The sequence below is a fragment of the Perognathus longimembris genome, chromosome 4, assembly GCF_023159225.1.
Source record: "Perognathus longimembris pacificus isolate PPM17 chromosome 4, ASM2315922v1, whole genome shotgun sequence".
NCBI lineage: Eukaryota > Metazoa > Chordata > Mammalia > Rodentia > Heteromyidae > Perognathus > Perognathus longimembris.
This window is the reverse complement of record NC_063164.1, coordinates 21,260,529-21,277,501: the sequence shown is the minus strand read 5'-3', so window position 1 is coordinate 21,277,501 and position 16,973 is coordinate 21,260,529.

Sequence of the window (16,973 nt, the reverse complement as noted above, 5' to 3'; positions counted from 1 at the left end):
TGTTTCTATTTTTTGTTGTTTTCTTTTGTTTTGGTGCATGTCTTGAGGCTGGTACTCAGGACATGGGCAATGTCTCCAATTGCACATGTGAGAAAAGATTTTTATGGTATCTAAGCATATGTATCTATACATCTATGTTTATGTGTCTATACACACAAATGTATACTTCTGTACTTGTGTGATTTTTTAAAATTAGATCTAAACAAATAACAGTGCAAACAACAATCAACAGACTCACCAGGTACTTCCTCCAGAAGTCTGATGTGAGCTGGTCTCTCATATTGGCAAAGCTTATTCTTTGCTCTGCATTTTAAAACTATATACCTTCTCATGAATTCTTCTGTCTATTAAGCATAAATCACTTACAAATATCACTTCCAATGATTACTCATAGAGAACAGTTTCCAACTACAGTCTGGTTTTCTGAGCATCGTAGGAAGAAAGTCAGAAATAGTAAAGTTCTAAGAACATGCAGCCAGGGATTTGTGATATGAATCTAAAACAACTGTAGCACAAATCCAAACGTCTACATAATTTAAATCCAACTACTTTCTGCATTATATCTACCAAAGACTGGAAACTGCACAAATTGGTCAATTTTGCATGCTGACCAAAAGATGTACAATTAAAGGTTAATAGCATTCACCATTTTTAAGAGGTTAGAATCAAGGGTGACCATGATAATTCCTTGAAATTAGCTTGTCGCTCCACAAATTAAAACAACTCTACTTACTAGAGACATCTTCAAAAGGTCTTGGAGAATATGAGCTTATATTTTAAAAGGTACATTTTTACATCTTAGGAATTCCAAGTAGAAATCAAAATCTTTTTGTGATTATGATGGTCATGCTGGAGAGGTATATTTGTTTATTTTTTCTTTTTAAAGAATGACATCAATTCATACTCTTTCAAATGAATCTTAAAAATGTCTACTTTAAAAGATTCTCTTGATAAGTACAAGAGCTCTGTGTACCATTCCATTACTTAATGGAGAGATCATTCAAGGAATTTTTCAGCAACTGTCAAGTGAAAAATTGCATAGACAAAATTAAAGAGACAGGAAAACTTATTCAAGGCTATTGTGGTAGGGCAGAGAGGCCACAAGTCAATCTGAGCTGCAGTCTACTGAAATAAGGGAATTTTAAACAGCTAGTGAAGTTAAAGGAGATGGAAATGGGAAGCTCAGAAGCCATCTGTATTTGCTTACTTGACTTTACCTAAAGGAAAAACAAACTTTCTCATAACTTCTTGACAGGAGATAATTACTTGTTAGAGCAATTGTGTACACAGAAATTAGGCTCTCATACTCTAATGGAGACCCAAAGTTAGGGACTTAAAGATACTGATTACTTTCTACATTGATGAAGAATTTCCAAAGGTTGTTACCTAGATAGAGAGTAGCCATCAGGCCCCCAAGCTTTTAATTTACATCTCAAAGAGAGAAAGAGTCTATTTGCAAATGAAAGTTTTCTAAAGAAAATGCTCCAAGAATAGTGAAGTCAAAGGCCAAATCTTGTACAGTTTGAGGGGGTGGGGTTTGTGTAACAGGCCAATTTGATTAAAGAACTAAAAGTGAAATACTGAAGTGAAAACCAGTTAGCCTGCGTTTTAAAAGAGAAAGACCTTGAAATAATCTTTTCTTGGGTAAGGGGAATAGGTGAGTTGGGGGAAGGCAAAAAGTGGAGGTGAATGGATTAGGCAAAAATTCTTTACTTACTTGGAACACTGAAGCTTGTGGGTATTGGTTTGGGAAAGAGGCAAAGAGATCTGGAAGAATAAATCAGATCCAGGCACACTGCTAGCATTTATGGGTACATAATCCCTCTGTACAGCTAGTTGATGCTAATAAAAATGTGTCAGTGTGGGAGGATGAATCTGTCCCAGTTGAGGGAAATGTTAAAGGCTCATCATTAGGTCACAGCTCACCAAGGATTTTTCCCACCCCAATCCAAGTATTAAGCAGGTTTTCACAAATTGAGTACAAGCGTAAGCCAAAAAGGATCTGAAAAAAGTACTTTTAGAAAATCATTTTACAGAATTAAAAAGAAATATGATTCTTTCCCTTCAATATTCCTTCAATGGCTTGCAAGTTTGGAATGATAGAATATCTGGTTTGTTTGTATTCAGGAACTACAATGACAGAGATAAGGCATAAGAATGGAGATTATATATGTATAATTATCCGAGAGGCCACATATTGAAGAAGCAATTCTTGGAGTCTTTATTAGAGCATTAGCAGTCTAAAGGCAGCCAGTTGCTACAAGAGGCCTGCAACCTAGAAATATACTTATCACTATCAGGAAACAGGCCAAAGAGGGAAGAAACAAATCCAGCTCCAAAGGAGAGTTGACTTGGGATGACATGGTGACCGGAGACCAGCCAGAAGCCAGGACTCAGGACAAAAACATGCAGACATGTGGCATGGCCTAATGGTGCCAGAGCTGGCCTGACCCTAAATAGGCACATTCAAGCAAATTCATCCATCAAGACACATTCATCAAGACAAGATGCCAGATAGTACAACTTGCCATGTGGCCAATGATGGTGCTGGCTAGATATGACCTCTATATCCTCCATATTAATACACACACACACACACACACACACACACACACACACACACACACACATATTCCTTCAGTCACATCAACTTAATTAGTTCAGAATACACTTGCTCCCTGTGCCCTGTGTTCCAAAACAGCAATTGTTATCTTCTTAAAGTAATATAACAACAATCACCTGGAAATGTTCACGTTGTCATTTATACTGTCAGACAACTGAGTTGGCAAGATATATTTTTTCTTCCTTGAAACTTGCTAACATGTTATAAATAAAATAATAGTGTTTATAATAAAGGAGGAACAGTGAAGAAGAAAATGCATGAAGCATTTAGGAGCCTGGAGCAAGTTTAAATGGAATAGTATACGTGAAATATTTGCTTGCCCAGAGGGGTCAGAAGCAGGAATTTGAAGGTCAGAGAAAAATAGAGAAAGAAATATGTGGGAGGAAATAAGAAAACATTTTTATTTCTCTTCTAATGAAATTCAGTTTGTGAAAGATTTAGACATACATCCATATACAATAGGACTCTGTGAATAGAGATTAGGTTATATTTTTAAAAATAAAAGAAGCATGGCCAGATTGTTCATCACACAGTACACAATAATCATTTTGTTCTCTCTGCAACTGATGAACAAGCATGGAATTACAAATGCCCCCAATTAACAGATACAAACCATTTGATAACTATTGTAAGGGACAACCATCATTGATACTTTGAAGTATACTATCAGATTTGGAATGGTTATTTCTAGAAAATCCCTACTCCTGGCCAGTAGAGCCAAAAGGCTTCTCTCTGCTAGGAACAGCAAAAATCATGCTTAGGATAAATGGGAAAACAGTATTAAAGGCTGGATTAGCTTCCTCTCACTAATTATAAAACTGTAATAACACTAAAGGCCACTGACTGGCATGCAACCAGAAGGACTTTTTTTAAACCTTAAAAACAAATGGAAACTAACAAAATATATGAGCTCAGTTAATCCAACTTGATAAATGAACTATGCAATTATATTTAAATTTATCAAAAGCCTGTTTCCCTGACAATATACACTAATAAATTTGGTAGTGACAATACCTTGTACATCATTCTTTTAGAAACTTTATGTATATTTCATTTTGCTTTCATGTTCTAGTCTTTCCTTGTGAAATGTCAGCTTTGATTGCAAGTTATAAACACAACTTGACCAAGTTTTGCATGAAAGCAAAATCAAGACAAAACAAAATTAAAAAGAACAATAGAATATAGACATTTACTGAGAGTCAATTGGGAAGTAGAAAGTTATTACTATTAAGAATCCAATTTGAGGGTATTTTTAATACATACTCATTGCAATTACCCTGTGCATTAGAAATGGACATGACATTGTGTATGTATAAGGAGCTGTGCCAGTAGAAGTAGTAGTAGTTTTAATCTTTGGGCAGCAGAATCTGTTTTCTAAAGCATTCCATTTTCTTAAAACCTGAGATGTTTCATAAAAGCCTGAAAGTAATTGTATCTAAATGAGACATCAACTAATGCTTTTTTCAAGAATATTGCATTAACAACAAAGACAGAAGGTGAGGTATAACCCAACCAGTTATTTCAGAAGTAAAATGGAGACACTTGCCCATTCTTTGGATTTTCCTATTATCTTGTCCTGATCGAGGGTACTAATGAAATGAAGCACTATTCTGTCTTTTACCTCAGCCTGGAATGCAGGAAAAGTCACTTTTAGCATCATTGATTTAGCCTTCACTGGGTATCTTTTAAACTAGGAGTGGGGAAAAAAAGAAAGAAGGCTTAAATTCTTTGGAATGGCTGGCAAGACCCTAACTCCTTGCTTATTGATTTTTACGTTATTGCTCCTGGTTATGAATTATGGATTAAAAAAAACCTTTTACAATGGGTAATAAAAGAGAAAGCCAGAATAATCCCCCTCCCCAATACACATCAACACATTAGTTGCTTTTTCATTTTTATATTAATCTATAAACAGAATGGGGAGTATAAAAAATCCAATTTGTGTGACAGAAAGTCATGCAGAGATATAAGGTGAAATAAGAACTCGGTATGATAAAGTGTAAGAGCTAGAGGCAAGTGACAGAAGGCATTGACCTTTTCCTTGCCAACCCAATGTGGACCTGATGACCAACAGTAAGGCTTGTTCCCTCTGATGAGTCCCACTGCACTTACCTAGGAAGGAAAGCATTATTCTTGATGCTTAAAATGCATAATTATAACTCAGAGGTTAACTTAGCATGTACCACAGAGTCACCAAGAGGCAAAGCTGGAACTCAGATCAATTTGTTGACCTCCAACACTCACTCTTCTCATGCTTCTCCTGTTTAATTTGCCAGACTCAAAGAGAAAGATGTTCCAGGTACTGCTGGCTCACACCTGTAATCCTAGCTACTCAGGAATTTGAGATCTGAGGATCACAGTTCAAAGCTAGCCTAGGCAAGGAAGTTCCCGAGATCCCTATTTCTAATTAGCCACCAAAACACAGAAGTGGAGTGGTGGCTCAAGTGGTCAGGAGATAGCCTTGAGCAAATAAAGGTCAAGGACAGTGCTCAGGATCTGGGTTCAAGTCCCTAAACAGACACACAGAAACAAAAATTAATCTTCTTTCAGATGCTGATTTTTCTTTTCTTTTCTTTTCTTTTCTTTCTTTCTTTTTTTTTTTTTTTTTTTTTACTACTTTTTATTGCCAAAGTGATGTACAGAGAGGTTACAGTTTCATACGTTAGGTCTTGGGTGCATTTCTTGTACTGTTTGTTACCTCCTCCCTCATTCCCCTCTCCCGCTCACCCTTTCCCTCTCCTGCCATGAGTTGTTCAGTTGTTTTGCACCAAATGGTTTTGCAAGTACTGCTTTTGGGGTCGTTTGTCTTTTTATTCTTTGTCTCTCAATTTTGATATTTCCTTTCACTTCCCTAGTTCTAATACCAGCATATACAGTACCCAGTGTACTCAGATGAGATATAGTGATAGTGTAGGTACAACCACAGGAAGGGGATACAGAGGATCATCAACAAAGGAAGCTACAGTTTCACACATGTTGAAAATAATTACAACAGTGATGTAACACGCATTTCCATGCATGGAGTTCATTTCACTTAGCATTATCTTATGCGTTCATAGGGCCATAGCTATTAGGCTCTGTGAGCCTCTGCTGTGACTAGCCTAAACCTGTGCTAATTATTCCCTATGAGGGAAACCATAGAGTCCATGTTTCTTTGGGTCTGGCTTACTTCACTTAGTATAATTTTTCCCAAGTCCTTCCATTTCCTTACAAATGGGACAATGTCATTCTTTCCGATAGAGGCATAAAATTCCATTGTGTATATGTACCACATTTTCTTGACCATTCATCTACTGAGGGGCATCTGGGTTGGTTCCATATTTTAGCTATAAATTGTCCTGCGATGAACATTGTTGTGCTGGTGGCTTTAGTGTGTTCTTGTTTGTGGTCTTTTGGGTAGATGCCCAAAAGTGGGGCTGCTGGGTCATAAGGGAGCTCTATGTTTAGCCTTCTGAGGAATCTCCATACTGCTTTCCAGAGTGGCAAACAACCAAAATTCCAAACACAATAAGGAACTATTTTGCAAACCTTTATGCCAACAAATTCGAGAACCTGGAAGAAATGGACAATTTCCTAGAAAAAATGATATCCCCAATCTCAACCATGATAATTTAAACCTTTTAAACAGACCCATATCCAGCATTGAAATAGAAACGGCAATAAAAGATCTCCCATCCAGGAAAAGCCCAGGTCCAGATGGATTCACAGGAGAATTCTACAAGGCCTTTAAAACAGAACTCACACCAATATTTCTCAAACTCTTCAATGAAATTGAAAGAGAAAGTTCACTACCAAACACATTCTATGAAGCCAGTATAACCCTAATCCCAAAACCAAGCAGGGACTCATTACGGAAAGAGAACTACAGACCAATTTCCCTGATGAACATAGATGCAGAAATTCTCAACAAAATTCTGGCCAATCGACTTCAACAGATCATCAAAAAAATCACACACCATGATCAAACTGGATTCATCCCAGGGATGCAAAGTTGGTTCAATATATGCAAGTCAATTAATGTAATCCACCACATCAACCGGAACAAGGTGAAGAATCACATGGTTATATCTCTAGATGTGGAAAGGGCGTTCGATAAAATCCAGCACCCATTTATGATAAAAGCCCTGGAAAAACTGGGATTCCAGGGAATAATCCTGAATATAATAAAGGCAGTCTATGACAATCCAACAGCAAGCATAATTCTAAACGGTGAAAAGCTAAAGCAATTCCCTTTAACATCAGGAGCAAGACAGGGATGTCTGCTCACTCTTCTATTCTTCAACATATTACTATAATTCCTATCCAGAGCAATTAGGCAAGAAGAAAACATAAAGGGGATCCAAATAGGAAAAGATGAAATTAAACTTTCTCTCTTCACAGATGACATGATCCTACACCTAAAGAACCCCATAGATTCTACCCCCAAGCTACTAGAGCTGATCCAAAACGTTGGCAAAGTATCAGGATATAAAATAAACCCTCAATAATCAATGGCCTTTCTATATGCCAATGACTTGAAGACCTAGGCCGAAATCAGGAAAACAACTCCTTTTGAAATAGCCTCAAAAACCATAAAATACCTAGGAATAATCTTAACCAGATTCTGATTTCCTTTAAAACTTTCTTTGCAATTTTAACTTCCTCAGTACTGATTGTAAGAATCCTATACTATCTTTATCTTTATTCCTAGACTAACTTATTCTCTCTCTCTGTCTCTCTGTCTCTCTCTGTCTCTCTGTATCTCTCTGTCTCTCTGTCTCTGTCTCTCTGTCTCTCTCACTCTCTGTCTCTCTCTCTCCACTTTGGGGACCAGGGTATCTATCTATGAACATAACCTTTTCTTCCCCATCTCTCATTTCCCATTCAATTCACTAGTGCTTTCACATGTTTTCTCAGGTTCTTTTTTACTCCTGGATGACATGGATAATACAAATCCTTGGCCTCCATGTAATTAAAATTTGTCACAACTTTCTTTCTTCTCATATTCAATAACCTCTACACTCTATCTCCACATCAATTTTTCCTGGGCATCTTTAATTACTCTTTTACAATCCAGTCAGATAAGTGCTAAAGGGAGTCAAACTTTGGGGTTTGGAGGTAGAAAAATGTTCCCAGAAAAGGTAGTATTGGATGCAAGTTTTGCAAGATAAGCAGAATTTCATGAAGTCTTGGGACTGGCAAGAAGGCATTTCTACTACTTGTTTCCTCCAGAAAGCACAGCTTCATGCCTGGGCAGCAGAAAAATGATTGCCTAATTCTAGGTTCTTCCTCTTAAATTCCCCATTGTGACTAGCTACACCAGTAAAGGTTTAAAGTTATGAATCTGATATTTGTGCTTTTCATCCTCTTCTGCTTGCATTCAAATATTTCTGTAAGTTTAAGTATCTCCTGGTTATTAATTTAGGCTCCAATTTTTCTCAGACCACAGTCTTCCTTATTCCAATCTCCCACTGATTTTGTAGTGACCCTTCACTAGGATTCTCAGCAATCCCTAGTTCCTTTTATTACTCTCTTGCCTAGCCTTTCTCTTCACAGCAGGATCAGCAGGCTTCAAGGTATGTTTTTTTTGTTTAATTGTCAAAGTAATGTGCAGAGGGGTTACAGTTTCATGAGTAAGGCAGTGAGTAGGTTTCTTATCAAACTTTTTACCTCCTCCTTGTTTTTTTCTCACTTCCCCCCCTCCCAGGTCCTTGTTCACCTTCCCCAGAGTTATGCAGTTGCTTTATAGCATATTGTCTTGTAAGTATTGATGTTGCATTGGTTCACCTTTTACCTATTTTTTTGTTTTTCAAATTTTTATTATCAAACTGATGTACAGAGAGGTTACATTTTCATACGTTAGGCATTGGATACATTTCTTGTACTGTTTGTTACCTTGTCCCTCATAGCCCCCTCCCCCTCCCCCTTTCCCTTTCCCCCCCTGAGGTGTTCAGTTCACTTACACCAAACAGTTTTGCAAGTATTGCTTTTGTAGTTGTTTGTCTTTTTTTACCCTGTGTCTCTCAATTTTGGTATTCCCTTTGAATTTCCTAGTTCCAATACCAGTATACACGGTTTCCAATATACTCAGATAAGATTACAGAGATAGTGTAGGTACAACCACAGGAAGGTGATAAAAGAACATCATCAATAATAGAAACTACAGATACACATGGGACGTTGAAATTAGTTACAACTGTGATATAACAATTGTCTCCATAACATGGAGTTCATTTCACTTAGCATCATCTTAGGTGTTCATAAAGGTATAGCTATTGGGCCTAGTGATGCTCTGCTATGACTTGCCTAAGCCTGTACTAATTATTCCCAATAAGGGAGACCTAGAGTCCATGTTTCTTTGGGTCTGGCTCACTTCACTTAGTATAATTTTTTTCAAGTCCTTCCATTTCCTTACAAATGGGATAATGTCATTCTTTCTGATAGAGGCATAAAATTCCATACTATTGTTTTAGCTCCTTTATCAAAGATTAAGTAGGCATAGTTCTGTGGGTTCATTTCTAGGTCTTCAATTCTGTTCCATTGCTCTTCAGGCCTGTTCCGGTGCCAACACCTAGCTATTTTTATTACTATAGCTTTATAATACAGCTTGAAGTTGGGTATTGTAATTCCTCCAGCACTGTTCTTTCTGCTTAGGATTGTTTTTGCTAATCTAGGTCTTTAGTTGCTCCATATGAATTTCTGGATTGCTTCCTCTATTTCATTAAAAAATGGTGTTGGGATATTAATGGGTATTGCATTGAATTTGTAGATAGCCTTTGGCAATATTGCCATTTTGATTATATTAATCCTCCCAATCCAAGAGCATGGGAGGTTTTTCCATTTCCTTAGTTCTGCCTTAATTTCATTTTTCAAGCTTTTAAAGTTCTCCTCAAAGAGGTCTTTCACTTCTTTGGTTAAGGTAATTCCTAGGTATTTTATGTTTTGGGGGACTATTGCAAAAGGAGTTGCTTTCCTGTTTTCAGCCTTGATCTTTGGGTCGTTAGCATAGAGAAAGGCCATTGATTTTTGAGGGTTTATTTTATATCCTGCAACTTTGCCAAAGTTTTGGATCAGCTCTAGTAGCTTGGGGGTAGAGTCTATGGGATTCTTTAGGGATAGGATCATGTCATCTGCAAAGAGAGAAAGTTTCACTTCATCTTTTCCTATTTGAATCCCCTTTATATTTTCTTCTTGTCTAATTGCTCTGGCTAGGAATTCTAGTAATATGTTGAAGAGCAGGGGAGAGAGTGGACATCTCTGCCTTGTTCCTGATTTTAAAGGAAATGGCTTTAGTTTTTCTTCATTTAGAGGTATGCTTGCTGTTGGTTTGTCATAAACTGCCTTGATTATATTCAGGAATGTTCCCTGGAATCCCAGTTTTTCCAGGGCTTTTAGCATAAATGGGTGCTGGATTTTATCAAATGCTTTTTCCGCATCCAGAGATAAAACCATGTGGTTCTTTACCTTGCTCCAGTTGATGTGGTGGATTACATTAATTGACTTGCGAATATTAAACCAACTTTGCATCCCTGGAATGAATCCAATTTGATTGTGGTGTATGATTTTTTTGATGACCTGTTGAAGTCGATTGGCCAGAATTTTGTTGAGAATTTTTGCGTCTATGTTCATCAGGGAAATCGGTCTGTAGTCCTGTTTCTGTGATGAGTCCCTGCCTGGTTTTGGGATGAGGGTTATACTGGCTTCGTCGAATGAGTCTAGTAGTGAACATTCTCTTTCAATTTCATTGAAGAGTTTGAGAAATATTGGTGTGAGTTCTGTTTTGAAGGCCTTGTAGAATTCTGCAGTGAATCTGTCTGGACCTGGGCTTTTCTTGGATGGGAGATCATTTATTGCCGTTTCTATTTCAATACTGGATATGGGTCTGTTTAGAAGGTTTAAATCTTCATGTTTAAGGTTGGGGATATGAATTTTTTCTAGGAAATCATCCATTTCTTCCAAGTTCTCAAATTTGTTGGCATAAAGGTTTGCAAAATAGTCCCTTATTATTTTCTGAATTTCGGTTATTTCTGTGGTGACATTACCTGTTTCATCTCTTATCTTGTTTCTTTGAGTGTGCTGCCTTCGTTTCTTGGTCAGGTTTACCAGGGGTCTGTCTATCTTGTTGATTTTTTCAAAGAACCAACTCTTTGTTTTGTTGATTCTTTCGATTTTTTTTTGTCTCTAATTGATTTAATTCTGATTTGATTTTAATTATTTGCTTCCATCTATTGACTTGGGGTTTGGCTTGTTGTTCTCTCTCAAGGAAATTAAGGTGCTTCCTTAAATTATTGAGTTGCTGTTTCTCCAGTTTGTTGATGTATGTACTCAGAGATATAAATTTTCCACTGAGTCCTGCCTTTGCTGTGTCCCAAAGGAGCTGGTACTTTGTATCCTCAACTTGGTTGAATTCCATAAACATTTGAATTTCCATTTTAATTTCTTCAATGACCCACTGATGGTTCAGCAGTGTGTTGTTTAGTCTCCATGAATTGTAGGATTTTGTGTGGTGGCTGTTTGAGTTGAGCTCTAATTTTAATCCATTGTGGTCTGAGAGAATGCAGGGAATGGTTTTGATACTTCTGAATTTGTACAGATTTTCTTTGTGCCCTAAGATGTGATCTATTTTGGAGAATGTTCCATGTGCTGCTGAGAAGAATGTGTATTCTGTTGTTGCTGGGTGGAATATTCTGTAGATGTCAGTTAAGTCTAGTTGGTCTATGCAATTATTAATTTCTGTGGTTTCTTTGTTCAGTTTTTGGCGTGTTGATCTGTCCAGAGGTGGTAATGGAGTGTTAAAGTCCCCAACTATCAATGTGTTTGGGTCTATGAGTGATTTTAGAGTCAGTAGTGTTTGTTTGATGAAGTTGGGTGCTCCTACATTTGGTGTGTAGATATTTAGAATGGTTATATCTTCCTGTAGGAGAGATTTCTTTACTAGTATGTAATAGCCTTCTTTGTCTCTTCTTACCATTTTCAATTGAAGTCAATTTTGTCTGATACTAGGATTGCAACTCCAGCCTGCTTCTGGGGGCCATTTGCTTGATAGATTTGATTCTAGCCTTTCACTTCTAGAAGGTGTTTACTTTTGCTGGATAGATGTGTCTCTTGGAGGTAGCAGAAAGATGGATCTTGATTTTTGATCCAACTTATGAGCCTATGTCGTTTGAATGGAGAATTAAGTCCATTATTGTTGAGAGTTAGGATTGAAAGATGATTGTTTGTTCCTTTCATTATCACTATCTTGTTTAAAGCTGTGTCTTCCCATTTCTTGATCTGATGTTTACTATTTAGGGTTCATTTCTCTGTCTCTATTGGGATCTTGATTATTTTCCCTGTATAGTACATCTTTGAAGATTTTCTGTAAAGCTGGTTTGGTGGAGATATATTGTTTCAGTTTTTCCTTACTCTGGAAGACTTTTATTTGACCTTAGGCTATGAATGAGAGTTTTGCTGGGTACAGAATTCTTGGTTGGTAGTTATTTTTATTTAGGGTTTGGCATACCTCATTCCAGGCTCTCCTTGCTTTCATGGTCTCTGCTGAGAAGTCTGGAGTAATTCTGATTGCTTTTCCTTTACATGTGATTGTTTTCTTCTCCCTCACAGCTTTATGGATTCTTTCCCTGTATTCAACTGATCCTGTTTTGTTCACAATCTGTCGGTGGGTTGTCCTATTCTGGTCTGGTCGGTTTGGGGTTCTAAATGCTTCTTGTATCTGTGTAGGCCTTTCCTTCTGGATATTTAGGAAGTTCTCAGCTAATATTTTGTTAAATAGGTTGCCTATCCCATTATCCTCTTTCTCCAAGTTTTCCTCAATACCTATTATCCTTAAATCGGGCTTCCTGATCGTGTCTTGCATCTCCTGTAGGGATCTGTTTTGTTGATTGGACTGGATTTGTATTGATTTTTGATCTTTCTCCATAGAATCTAAGGAATCTTCAGCTCCTGAAATTCGATCCTCTGCTTCAGTTAGTCGGGTCTGTAGGCTAGCTACTTGATTTCGAATCTCTTTTCCTTCTGACTGGTCTTTCCTGATGATTTCCATGTCATTTCTTAGGTCTTGTATGGACTTCTTTACTTCATTAACTTCATTAATTTGGTTTTGAGTGTTGTCTCTCAAATCTTTAAGCTGGTTAGCTATCTTTTCATTTGACTCTTTAAGTTCATTTATCTTTCTATTTGTGGATGCCATGAAATTCTCCATTAATTTTTGCTTTGCCTCCTCACGCTCTAGAATAATTGACTGAAGAGATTCAAACTTTTCATTTATCATGTTTATCAGTAGACTTTGTAGACCATTTTGGGGTTCTCTTCTATGTCTTTGATTGACTGCTCTGCTTCCTGCTTGTTTTGAGTGGGGGATAAGACTTCGTTGTTTGCCATCTTTCTTGTGTTCCTTCTGCCCATTTGGATTGGGAATGCCAATCTACCAGCACCTGTGAGCACCGTTTAAGACCCAAAGCAGCCCTTACCAAGCACTGTTGTATAAATCTTACAAGTTCAAAATTATATCCAGATACTCTGTATACCTGTCTATAAAATTAGATTTGGTGTTCCTAAAGAATACAATTTCAATATAACAACTGATCCTGGGCCCTGTATTCAGTAGTTACTTATTTACTGTTACAACCCTATAAGCAATTCTTGTTTTTATATTAAATTCTTTTAGGACTGGCTTTGTCTTTGAACCCCTTTGATTCACTCGGATTAAACTGGGATACCCTCTATCCAATGACCCGGAGTCAATGGAAACTGGAGGTCCAGGCAGTAAGTCAGGAGGGTAAGTTGGAGGTAGTAAAGAGAATACAGTAAAATGTATTGGGGGGTGGTGGTGATTTTTGTTTAGTTTCAGTGACGTGGAAATGTGGAGAAGAGTAGAATCAGTAGAAAGAACAAGGTTAAAATGATAGACAATGGAGAGTTAGCAGAAAAGAGTGGAGGAGTTATTCATAGGAAAGTAATTTTTAAAGAAAGAGAACGCAAAGAGAGAAATCAAGTAAAAATAGTGGAAGACAGATGCACAAAACAGAGAAAAATTATTTAAAAAAGAAAAAAATATATAAAAAGGAAAAAAAAACAGAAAAGGAACAACCCGAACAAACAGAAAAGAAAAAAACTTGATAAAACAAACAGTTAAAAATGGAAAACAAAACAAACAAACAACAAAAAAAAATGACGACGTTTCAGAAGTGAAATTTTTTTTTTTTTAAGTTAAAAAAATGTTTGATAAGAAGAAAAAAAAATGGAGTCCTCCTTGTTTGGGTGGTCTTTCCCCAGTCTCTGGTTTCCTTGCGATGGTCTGCAGTCTATTTTCCTGATTGGCTGGGTTTGACTTGATTTCAGTTTGCAGGGGGTGGTTCTGTTCTGACCCTTCTCCCCTGTTGGTGCAATCCTGGGTCTCTGTGGTTTGCACAGCTTGCAGGCAGACCTTGGGTGTCCTCTGTAGATGGGGCCTTGAGCAGTCTCGGGAACCATGGCTCCTCTGTCTGCTGTGGGGCTGCTGTTTTTAAAGCCTGGCTTTGAATAGGCTGTGGACTCAGCAGGGCGGGGCGCCTCTGGCCTGTTTTACCAGGCTGAGAGTTGCTTGCCTGGGGGAGGCTCCTACCTCCTGGGCGGGGCTGCCTCCTTGGTGGAGGTGGCTATGGAATGCAGCTCAGGTTCAGGCTGGGAATTGGGCTTCCTTTGTGATGGGACTGTTTAACTTTCTCAGGAACTGTTTGTTCCCCTGTCTGGTGATTCTGTGCCGCCCGGAGCTGCTCGCCGCTTTCGCTTTAAATTTAGAAATTCCTGGGGCTGGGGATATGGCCTAGTGGCAAGAGCGCTTGCCTCATATACACGAGGCCCTGGGTTCAATTCCCCAGCACCACATATACAGAAAACGGCCAGAAGTGGCGCTGTGGCTCAAGTGGCAGAGTGCTAGCCTTGAGCAAAAGGAAGCCAGGGACAGTGCTCAGGCCCTGAGTTCAAGGCCCAGGACTGGACAAAAAAAAAAAAATTTAGAAATTCCGGTGGACAGGGCGAGGCACCTCTAGATAGGCCGAGGCCCAGGACAAGCCTCCTGCCTGGGCAGGGGGCGTTCTCCTGGGCGGAGCTGGCTCTCTCTGGTCAGTCCCTCCTGCCCTTTTCAAAGATGGCTCCTTTGACCTCGCTTTCCCCATGCCCACTTTAGTTCCAATCTGGTCTGACCCTATGCCAGTGGCAAAGATGTCACTTTGCTCTGGCAGTGGGGGAAGGGCTGCCTTCCAGAAGCTGCTCTGTGGGCGCGAGTGAGAATATCTTTCTTGGGGTACTCACTCTTTTTCTGCGATTTCAGCCCGTCCGTGTTCAGCTGCCATCTGGAGGATTTCTCCCTGGTCTATGCTGTGTGCTTTAGCTGCCCGGAGTGCGGGTCGCTGTGCCAGGTCCTGTGCTTGCGCCAGCACTGGCGCGGCGGTAGGACGCCGCCCAGAGCTCAAATCTGTGTGTTCAGACCAGCAAAGTCGATTTTTCCTTTCTGGCCAGAATCCCTGTACTGTTAGAACTTACTCTGGCTGTCTTTCTAGGAGTAAAAGTTTCTATGGGGTGAGAAAACTGCAATGTCGGAGGGAGCTCAGCTAGTGCTCTGCAGCTCCTCCACTGTCTTCCCGGAAGTCCACCACCTTTTACCTCTTGTCTTTCCATTTTGGTACTCCCCTTCCCTAGTTCCAATAAATGTACATACAATATCCAGTTTACCAAAGTGAGTTATAGTGACATCAAGGGTAAAACCCTGGGGAATAAAGAGAAAAGTAAAAGGCATAATTTCATAGGGTACATTGGAAATAACAACAATATAGATAAACCACTTATTTCCAAATCTTTTTGTAAGATTAGGTAGTAAAGGAAACCTTAGCTTCTGTCTTGATTACCTTATATTCAATCTCTCAGTTATCTTATATTCTTTATTCTGGATGAAGACAATGGTTACTTCACAAGAGCACACCCTTAAAAAGGCCCATGTGCTACAGCATTTCCTTTTTGTCAACATTCATCTTTTAAGATGAATGAAGCCAATGAAGCTTTCATATCGCTACAGCCACCACCCATTTGTCTACTGAAATCTCATGGAAGATCCTTAGCTAGAAAGACCAGCTAAAGTGATCCTGTTTAAAACAAAAGTTTTGATATAAATTGTTATTCAGCATTAAATAACGACTATACCCTCTGTAGCTTTTTATCTTCTAAAACTAGAATTACTTTCTTAAGAGTAAAATGGCTCATTTTCCAGCATTGTGTTACTGAGAATTTCTCATAATACATTGTAGTGATCTCACATGGTTGTACTTTGGTGTGTAACAGGGTTTTCCCAGGATGCTCTGGTCTATACCTGATGCTGATTAGATTCATGTACCTTCTTCTAAACTTTCCTCACCCAAATTCTAACCATTGTGTATACCAGGATTTGACTTTTTGACTCATAATGTATTCAGGCAACGACAGCCTATATACCTCTTCAAGTTTAAAACATCAAAGTGTGCAATTGCCCTCCTCTACTACTAATATACATTTTCTTTGACTAATTGGGGTTATGTTTCTTTCCTCATAACCTTTATTTCCAGATTGAGCATACATTTTTTCTGAATGCCATCTCCTTTGAATGCTTCAGGATGATGACCCACAAATTTAAGCTTCTAATTCACAATGAAATCAGTTACTTACAAAGCATACATTAAGAATAAAGATGTCAAGGGCATAGCTTAAATGGTAGAAAAATTAGCTAGTAATCACTAGGCAGTGAGTTCAAACCACTGCCGTAAGAACCAAAAGGAATGAAGAAGTAAACTCTGTGGGACAACTTGGCCTTTCAATGTAACCTATCTTCCTCTTAACTACCATCTTTTAAATTTTTGAAAACTTTCTTTCATAGTTGTTACTTACATTGAATTCATACATTTTAATATTTTTACCTTTTAGAAGTGAAAGATGCTACTTTCTCCTCAGTCCAATTTCTTTTGTAGTAATTTGAAATATCAACAGATAATGGCTGAAATTTTTAGTTTCTTAAATCCTTGAGGTCTTTTCCTTCTAAGCTAATACATTGATTCTACCCTACCTACTGAAGAAAGTAGGTAACTTGGTGAGTAATTTACAGTAATGAATCAAATATCTAGATCTCTTTTGAGAGTTTACTCTTGTATTTCATGAAGCAATGGAGAAGGTAGATTTTGAAACACTTAAGTATAAATTCATAGAAAAATTAAACAATGATGAAATACTATTCCTTTAAGCTGAAATTATGACACGTTCATTATATATATTGTACATATATGTTACATACATTTATATATTTAGGTATATATGTACATAAATGTAAACGAGTATGCTTATACTACTATATGTGTACATATACCAAACA